Source organism: Protopterus annectens, chromosome 4.part1 (genome assembly GCF_019279795.1).
Source record: "Protopterus annectens isolate FY-2018-M chromosome 4.part1, PAN1.0, whole genome shotgun sequence".
NCBI classification, from domain to species: Eukaryota; Metazoa; Chordata; order Ceratodontiformes; family Protopteridae; genus Protopterus; species Protopterus annectens.
Genome location: NC_056734.1, coordinates 905,377,854 through 905,388,735, shown reverse-complemented (window position 1 = coordinate 905,388,735; position 10,882 = coordinate 905,377,854).

Sequence of the window (10,882 nt, the reverse complement as noted above, 5' to 3'; positions counted from 1 at the left end):
TCACCGACATGTGCTGACATGACATCCACGAACTGGTGCAGTACCCTGGATGCTGATGCCTGTGATACCCCCATCATATCACCAGTTGGTCTCTGGAAGGTACCTGTTGCTAATATTCTTAGGCCAACACATACCTTGGTTTCCACTGCGATGGGTTCCCCTCTGTTGGTTCTGTGTGTGAGGCGTGGCCTGCACAGCTCAGCAATTTGCTGCAGGAGGTCTCTGTCTACTCTGTAGCGCTCCACTATCTCCAGCTCATGTAGCACCTGGTAGGTTACCCTGGGCCTGTACACTTTTCTCTGTCTCTTCACTGTCCAGCAGCATTTCCATTGTCACCACCCTCAGCAAGTTGCATATGTCACCTTATAACAGCAATGGCAGCCCCTAACATTTCTTTGTTTCAGTAAAGCTTTTTCAGTTTTCACTTCTATTAGCTTACTGCAGTTTCTCTTTTGGAAACTTAATGAACTGTTATTTGATGAGTTTTAAGTGCTAGGCTGGGCTGGGCTAGTGTACTGCCTGTGTAATTGCCTGATTCTGATTGTTTTCACCTGCTAGCTCGGCTAGTACCCCCTGGTAGCTTCCTACTATTATTTGTGCTTCCTATTTCCTTTCTGTTTCCTCCGGGGGGGGGCAGCGCTGCACACACAAGTGCAAACACACTCACAGCAGCTCACACACACGCACACATGCTTACACGGACTAAAACTTGCTTATTTGGGTTATGCCGCACACACAAGAGCAAACGCATTTACAACATTTTAAACTGCCTTATACATGCTTACTCCGGCTTAAACACATGCATTCACGCTTACACGCGCACACACTGTCTTACTCGGGTTTACAGGTGCGCACACGCATGCATACACACTCAGCAAGAAACTTTGGTGTTATTCATGGCATACGCCTTCCATTTCTTGACTTTACCTAGCCTACCTGTTGACACACTTATTTCAATGATGTGGAAATGACAGCTGACACATGCCACTCTGCTCCAATGAGCTTCCCTTCTTTCATACATACCCCACTCGTGATGTCACCTATCTTCTACTCTGTTACTCCCCTTATCCTACTCCTACACTCCACTGACTGTGCTCATTTGCTATGTAAACCTGTGATTCACTATCCTTATCCTCATTTGCATAGGATTTCCTACTAATGCTTGGTTACATTTCTTAGACTGTGCTTCCCCCCTTAGCAACCTCTACTCGGTGGCCATGTTGTCTTCAGCCTGTCATTCCCTTGCATTGTAAATTAACAATTTAAATGAATTCCACATTTGTGGGTTTAAATTTTTATTTTTCTGGTTTTTAAAGCGCAGCCCGTTTGCGAGGCACTGCGCTACGCTTAAACATCGGAAATCGGAGAAAATAAATTTATTATTTTTATTTTCATTTTGCATCAGGAAACATTGCCAATGGCCGTATATTTGGCCATTGGCATGCTTCCTCTACTAGATGCAACCTTTATTTGGAGCTGTCACAGCTCCGTTTTGCTATTTGCAGAACGGTACTCAGTTGTCAACTGAGTACATTTCTGCAAGTAACACTGCTCTTACTTGAACACGTTCAGGTTTCCTGAATTGCAAATCTACCTCATTTACATGCCTTTTGGATGTAATTGAGGTTATTTGCATGACCCGGCCATGTCCGTGTAAGAGCCGTTTTAGGAGCTCTCTTGCACGCCCCTGCAGGCTGTTCCTGGATCGCTCGTCGGACATGATGGCTGCATGGAGTCTTACTTTACTCTAAGACTCCATGCAAGCCTTCGTAAATCTGGCCCTTAGACTCTTTTAGAGTTTCTTTTTTTAACAGTGACAATATGTGTTCTTTTAGTCACATAAATTATTGCACTTTTAGTATTTTCATGATTTTTTTTTCCTGCAGTGAGGTGTGCTCTGGAATTCTGTAACACCTTCATAATTGGAGTTTCCCCCTGATAAATGTAAGACATTTAACTATCTTAATGGAATGAACATATCTTTGCATGGGATAGCCCCATTTTTAATGAAATGCACAGAAAGGTATCTCATAGAAAAATGCTTTTAAAATATAGTTTTCTTTTATACGTGGTAGACATAATGGCATTAACTATAATATTTACACAGTCAAAGGTGTGGCAGACCTGATTAACTCAGTATAGCTCATGAACTGCAGCAAGACCTACATTTATTTATGTAAAATATGAAAACAATGACAATCTTATCTTTAAAGATATATTGGAAAATGGAAAGGAAATGTATAGCTGAGTGGTTTTACAGTAAGACAGATAACAATACAGAGATAACATTCGAAGTTACTGAGGTACAAACAATATTGGGTGAGCCAAAAAGGGAGCAATGACAGGAAGTTAGTAAGGTAGAGAGGCAAAGGAATAATGGGCAGGGGAGCATCTAAACAATGTGAAAGCCCAAATAGGATAAGGGGGAGTAACATATCACCAAAGTTTACAGCAGAAAGGTAAGGCAAGAGAGGAGGAAGTGAAGAGAGAAACAAAGGATGTAGCTATGATGCAATGAGTGAGAGAGTAAGAACTAAAAATAGCATGGTATAGGAAAAGAGTGAGAGTAAGAACTAAAAGTAGCATGGTATAGGAAAAGAGTGAGAGTAAGAACTAAAAGTAGCATGGTATAGGAAAAGAGTGAGAGTAAGAACTAAAAGTAGCATGGTATAGGGAAAGAGTGAGAGTAAGAACTAAAAGTAGCATGGTATAGGGAAAGAGTGAGAGTAAGAACTAAAAGTAGCATGGTATAGGGAAAGAGTGAGAGTAAGAACTAAAAGTAGCATGGTATAGGAAAAGAGTGAGAGTAAGAACTAAAAGTAGCATGGTATAGGAAAAGAGTGAGAGTAAGAACTAAAAGTAGCATGGTATAGGGAAAGAGTGAGAGTAAGAACTAAAAGTAGCATGGTAAAGGAAAAGAGTGAGAGTAAGAACTAAAAGTAGCATGGTATAGGGAAAGAGTGAGAGTAAGAACTAAAAGTAGCATGGTATAGGGAAAGAGTGAGAGTAAGAACTAAAAGTAGCATGGTATAGGAAAAGAGTGAGAGTAAGAACTAAAAGTAGCATGGTATAGGAAAAGAGTGAGAGTAAGAACTAAAAGTAGCATGGTACAGGGAAAGAGTGAGAGTAAGAACTAAAAGTAGCATGGTATAGGGAAAGAGTGAGAGTAAGAACTAAAAGTAGCATGGTATAGGAAAAGAGTGAGAAAGTAAGAACTAAAAGTAGCATGGTATAGGCAAAGAAGAACAGAGTAAGTGTTGCTGTTGCCAGGTATTCAATAGGTTTCCAAAGATGGGGAAAATAAAGCAAGTTTGAAAAGGAGAGCAGACACAGAAACACGTATTCAGTAAGGACTATAAAATAAGATAATTATAAACAGAGGCAGTTAAAGTATACTATTCCAAGAAGCCATAATTTGATCTGTCTAGGCCAGAGAATAACTATCCAGTCTTTTTCCTGTTATTTACTTGGAAGATAATTGAGAAAGTGGTTCCATTACAGCACAACTTGCATTTAATCTCCCTTGATCTCTAATTGCAATATCCCATTTGGCTTCAGAAAATGACAGAGTACTGGTATTGTCTATTAAAAGTAGTTAATAATCCCAAGGATTGAAAGTGTTATTATTCAATATTGAGTTTCCTTGAGCTCTTGGCAGAATCTGACACTGTGAACTGTGGGATCTAGCTGGGGTGCCTGCATACTCATACTGTGGCTTTTTCATATATATTTAAGAAAGCATATTTTAATATTAATATACATTCACCCCGCTTTCCACCCATCAGTAAATCAGGACATCCTCAGTACCTGCCCCCTCCCCTTATCTCTAGGGAACAAGTCATCAATGCCCTCTCAAAGGCAAAAAATACAACCCACATGGGACCTAATAACATCCCAGGCTGCATCCTACATGAACACAGGCAGGAACTTGCAGCACCATTGGATGCCCTATTCAACCAAAGCCTGAGTACTGGCTTCATCCCAGCTGAGTGGAGGACAGCCATTTTCATCCCTTTGCGCAAAGGTGGAGCATCCACCAGTCCAGGAAATTATAGACCCATCAGCCTAACTAGCTTGATCTGAAAGGCTATGGAATGGATTATCATGTACCTCATTAACAAGTAATTGGCAGCCTCCAAACTCTCAATCCCACACAGTTTGGCTTCATCAAGGGGAGGTCATGTCTGTTAAATTAAATCAACTTCTTTGCGACAATCACTAAAGCCGTGGACAAGGGGAAGACAGTGCACACTGCCTACCTTGAACTGGCTAAAGCCTTTGACACTATCCCCCACTCAGGCATAATAGATAAACTCTCTCAACTAGGCATCAATCTGTATGTTGCCAGTTGGGTAGCAGACTGCTCACTGATAGAACCCACCTAGTCAAAATAGGGAAAACCACCTCAGGTAGTAGACCTGTAACAAATGGCATACCCCAGGGATCAGTCTTGGGGCCTCAGTTATTTGGGATATACTTTTCTGAGGTAAAGGCCAAAACCAGTAGGCTATGGCTGACCAAGTTTGCAGATGATTGCAAGCTGGGTGCTGTCATCAATACCCCTAGTGATGTGGGCATCTTCCAAGAGGGTCTCACCAAAACAAATGACTGGTGCCAGAAACATGGCCTCTAAGATGAATACCAAAAAATGCATCATCATCCCCTTTTGGGAGAGTGATGTCCCCAAAAATTATCACATTAATAACAACATCCTAAGCATGCAATCATTCATGAGAGATATGGGCATCCAGGTGGATAGCAACCAGACTTTTGACCACCATGTTGCTTCCTTTGTACTTAAAGCTTTCTACATGGCCCACCTTATAAGTAAGAGTATCTCATCCAGGGACATGGAGGCCATAATATCCCTGTATTCTTTCCTTAGAAGGCCCATTATTGAGTACAATGCCCCTTTTGGCAAGTACCTTGCAAAACACATGCAGCAGCTGGACAAACCACAGAGGTTCCTCACCAGGAGAATCCAGGGCCTCAAACATCTATCCTACACAGAGAGGCTGAAAGCCATGTCCCTCTACTCAGTTTCATGCAGACTCCTCAGAGGTGACCTCTGTCTGGTATACAAAGCAATCTCAGACCCCACCTTGATGGGACTGTCGCATATCCGCAAATCAAGCTCCACTCAAGTAACCCACGCATGCAATCTCAACCTGGTCTATGATATCAATAGGACTTGTTTGTGGGACAGATTTGTGTCCCAGAGACTCCCCCCTATGTGGAATAGACTGCCTCTCCACGTCAAGCAGAGTACCTTATTATCCATTTTTTTAAGTGTAACCTGGATAACTGGATGGCAAACAGAAAATACACCCCTGGGATTCCACCTGTGTCCCTGCTGGACTGGGGCATCAGTTGATGACTTGGCTAAACATGGGCTAAACTCTTGGCTAGGCTTATAGGGGCCTCAGGACCAATAGCCTAGTAACTTCCTATGATCTTATGATCCTTAATAAAGCTTTTTTCAGTTTTAGTATGTATATATTTATTAGGAGTCCTTAACAATATTTAATTTTTGAAAGCCTTTAAAAACTATAAAAGCATTTTCTTCTTAAATGTCTGATTTTATATATTTTTTCCATCTGGCCTATGTTTAAAAGTGTTTAAAGGCCCACTATTACTTTTATATTCTGTATAGTTCTAATACACCTACAGCAGAATAATCACATTTATTATTACTAAATGTGTTTGTTTTAAGCTAAAACATCTGATGAGAATGGCCCCATGACATAATTTTGATTTTAAGATGTTCACTTTTATTCATGTTCCAAGATGGAAGTGCCGGTCTGTCTTTCAATGCTGAGTGGATTTCCTTGTTTTAGTTATTTTCTCTCAGTCTGCCACAACTCTTAAGAACTGGATTCCTTATGTAACATTTCACTAGTTTGTTCTTCTTTTGTTGTTGCTTTTACTGAATTCATTCAGTATAAGACAGCTGTTAGACTTGTTTTGGCACATTATTATTATGAGTGATATCTTGTGGGGTATTATGTTACTGTGGCATTTTCTAATCATCTCTGAGACTGCACTTTCATCTGCTCTAGCAGCAACTTCTTTTTGTCCCTAGATGTGCAGATTATTTCATTTGCTCAAGTGGATTTTTGGCAGCTGCTTTAAGCTTCATTTCTTTGCTTATATACATGTTAACAATCAACCAGTAAAATACTAAATATGTGGAAGACGTGGCTGCTTTTGCAGCATTTTTCCATCATATGTATCCAGGCAAGGAGTACACTTGCTAAATGAGGCTTTAATATTGGTTATGTGGAACAGGCTCTGTATTTTTAATAAACAAATAAAACTATACTGGAATATTTTGATGACTAGGATGTATGGTGTAGCTCTAAACTGTGTGATTCCAAAATTAGGGACAGAGCAAGAACAAAATAAAGAAAAAATGCCCCAGTTAGGGACCTCTAAATCATGGTACTATCAATATAGAACTTCTCAAAAATGCCTGACTTTAGGAGTAAAGGATCAAAATTTTGTGCAAAATTTAGGGGTGTTCCTACAAATAAAGGACAGTTGAGAGATATGCTGGGATGTTTATTAGTAGATAAACACTTCATAAATACATTGAATGACCATCTGTGTGTTAATTAGTCCTTGAAAATGCTTTTAGTCATTTAAGAAGAATGAAAACTTTTGTTTAGAAGACTGATGGCCACAGGATTGTCATAACTATATCAACATGTATATATTGTACCTGGATATAAAGCATTGTTATTTTGTATTTTGTATAATGTTGCTTACTAGTAACTTGAATTTGTTAACAGTCATTATGTAACTTTATCTCATCAATGTATATGTAATATGTATACCTTTTCTTCCCGGGCCTCCACTTGAAAATGGGCACTCCTAGGCCCAGTGGACTATCCCAGAAAACAAATGCAAATACATAAAATATATAAATAATAAATATTTTAACTTATTTTGTATGCCTCAGTCCAAGAACTGTAGACATTTGATGATAGACACACATACTCACATACCCACCCACAACATATGCACATATATATGTATATATATATATATATATATATATATATATATATATATATATATAGGGTCTATATTATATTCACGAATGCTTAGGTTGTCGAATACAACATGACTGACACCTATTCAGTGAACACACAGGTCAGCAAAAGCTCACAATGCAGAAAAACACATCATCGAATAGTTTTACTTGGCCAACACCGTTCCACCCACTAATGAAAACAAAACACACTTCCCACTCCACCGCTCACTACATACTACCCACCCAAACAAAATAAATAAGCCACATACATACACTAACCTAAACCCTACTTCTAAACCTAAACTAACCCTTACATACATTACTTTCTATGCCCTTTTCTTATCCCGCATCTTAACACTATGTTCCGTAACTATCACATACTTACCTTAATAAGCTATAACCAAACAAAACAAATAATCAACACACATACACTTAACCAAACCCTACTTCTAACCTTTACATACATTACTATCTATGCACTTACCTTAACCCACACTCTAACCCTAAAGTCCGTAACTATCGCACACTACACCGCAGAAGGGCCGACTATGCGAAATCGGGATTTCAAATTTCATGGTTTCCAGCATTTGATGTACTCACAGTCCACTCATTAGGTATCGATCATGCCATATTCGACAACCTAAGCATTTGCGAATATAATATAAACTAAAGCACTACTGGTGAATGCATGCTGGTTGAGGAAAGTAAACCTATACTTTTTGCCTGTGACTGCTAGAACTGCTTTCTCTTTTACCTACTCCATCTTGTTTTATGTTCAAAGAAATCTGCTTGGCCTGGTGTTTTGTTCTATGTGAGAGGTAGACACTTACATTATCTAGGCTGTACACTTCATATGTTTTTTTTTTTTTTGCTGGTTATTTCTTTCTTGAGCTATACTTAAATACACATTGAATTTCTGGCTGTTTGTCTTTTGCTGAAAAGATTTCATGCCTGCATAAACTAAAGCACTGCTGTTGATTCTCTGATAGTGTTTCCCACCTACCCTCTCCATTTTTTATGTGCTTTTTAAATCTGGTGATTTTAAGCTGCCCATCTCTACTGCAAATTGTGCTTAATAAGCTCATCCTTGTCTATACTGCTGTTGATAATACCAAATTATTTATTTGCTTTTCCTTATGCTTGTATTGAAGAAGTGGATTTTGCCTCTCATTGTCTGTTCTACTGATTTACTTGATGTGAATTCATTTTCTAACTAGCTATTGGATAAAGTAGTGTATTCTTACACTCTAGCAAATATTTGCTTTTATATCAATAGGTCAGTGGATTTTCCATCTGGGAGGTAGCTTGGTCTGTTTAGGTTGGGGAAACAACTGACATTTCTGCATCAAGAAAATATCTATATTTTGTGTCTCTATTGCACTTTTTAAATTGCATTGTATATGATCACTGCATTTGTCTGCCTTTTTACTGTTGTGACTGCATATTTTCTGCATTTGTTTTCAACTGTATTTTCAGCCTAGATATCATAGCCTAGATTCAGACCTGCTGAATCCAGTCTGTGTTTGCTATACTTGAGAACTAAAGCAGCCATTTTGCATTAAGAGAGGGTCCCCTGTATCCTTCTGGAAAAAAGAGTGTGGATTTAGCTTTGTCTGAGCTGGGCATTGTTGGAGGAAGGTTCATTGTGTACTTTTCTATTGGCAGATTAGCCTAAAACTGTTTAATCTCACCTTTATTTAAGCCTTGCATTTGTTCATCTCTGCACATTATGTAAAGGATGTTAGTAGTGCCTGTATATATGCAAACAGATTGAAACAGAATTTTTCCCTGCCAACTGTCAGTCGAACCCTCACAAAGTTCTCTGTTGTGCTAAAGACAACTTAGTGCCCCACTGAGGAGCGTTGGCACACCTATCAAGACAACAGTCAATTTAGCAACTATTATAGTACTAGCTCAAAAACTGATCAATCTAGCCCACTCCTTTCCCTAATAGCTTCAAAGTCCTTGCAACTGGCTAATCTAGCACACTCCTTTTCCTAATAGCTCATACAGTAAAAACCTGCTATAATGAACAGACAGTTTCCCATAATTTTTCCGGTCAGACTGACTGATATGGGAATACTGAGTCAATATAGTAATTACCTAATGTACACTGATGACCATTTACTCCTACAGCAAATACACTATGTGAGAGATATAAGTACTCTATGAAATTTGAATCACTTCTGTCAAGTAACAAATAACAGGATAACAAACAGGTTGTCAATACACACTCTTCACCTTTCACAAAAACTAAAGATATGACACATAGACCCACATTCATGGAGGTACTCACTAAAAGTCTACCAAAAGTTCAGAGACCTCCCAAACATAAACAAAGTGCACACACTTTTACGTAAATAGAAACAACTACTTATAATAACACATACAAATGTGTTATCAACAAAGGCACAAAAAACTAGATAAAAACAGGAACACAAGCCCCAAGCATAGTAGAGTACAAGCGTAACTTTTAATGAATTGTCTCAGGATAAACTTTAAGTGCTTTTCATCTGCCCACAAAGCAGACTTCCACAGAAGTGTGTTTTACAAAAACATATTACAAATAAATAGTCTTTAGCACCAAAAAGTGCGGGATAATTAAATCATTAGCTGATTAAAGTAGCACTACACAATAAACCTAACAACACAAATACCTAAACAATTTATAAACATTGTATGCAAGTTTGAATATACAAAAATATACTGTAATTAAAATTAAGAATAGTTTAAACATAAATACATAAAAACTAAAAATACTGAAAAAACATGAACCACCTTAAAGTACATGTTATTTATTACATACAAATGTGTCTCAACAAATAATCCCCTAAGGCAAAACACCTCTAAACCAAATGTCCTGGACATTGTTGACTACATAGTAAGACACACAGATGTTCCGCTCACCAGGCTGGACAAAGAGAAGGTTACAGTCTGCTGCCTGTCAGGTGCCAGGATCATTCAGATCATGCATGCACTCATGTCACTCAACAACAAGTGCCATTATGAATTGGTCATAGTTCATGTTGGGGGTGAATGACTTGAGATGTACCTCTCTAAACTATATGAAAATGGACATAACTGAAATCTCAGACAATGTGTCCTAAGCAAGTATAACCCTACCCCTAGACAGCATTCTACATTATTTCAGGATGATGCCACAGTATTAATAAAAATGATCGACTTCAACAATTGGCTTAGCTTCTGGAGTCAGTCCAGGGTGAAACAGTATCTGTCACCCTGGGATGACATGGTCAGCAAGCCATGCTGCTTTGCCAGAGATGGTCTGCACCTGTCTCCTCTAGGCTTTTGGATACTGGCAAAGGCACTTGCATCCCACATAGTGCCTTTTTTTAGGTAATGTCAAAACAACTAAATTTCCAACATAACAAAATCCACCTAAGGCAAACTTAAGGTTTTATTGCTTAAGGCTAGAAGTCTAAACATGAAGCTGCACTCCCTGGAAGCACTCCTCATCTTGAAAGATGCTGACATCAGTGCAGTCACTGTGACATGGTTCAAGGCCATGGAGAGCACCTTAGCCGTGCAAGGCCACAATGCTTTCTAAATGTTCAGACCTAAAAATAAGCATGAAAGAACCAAAGGTTGAGGGGTACTCATCTTCATTAAAGCCAAGTACACCCAAAACTGGTCAAAGAGTATGACTCTCTCAAACTACTCCATGTCCAATTAACTCTAGGCAAAATACCCTACCACATCATTGCTAGCTATAGATCCCCCATCCTGAACCAAGAAAAGGCTACCATCTACTGAACTTACTGGAATCACTTTCCATACAGCCCAACACCTTAGTCATGAGTGATTTCAACTATCCTTCCATTAACT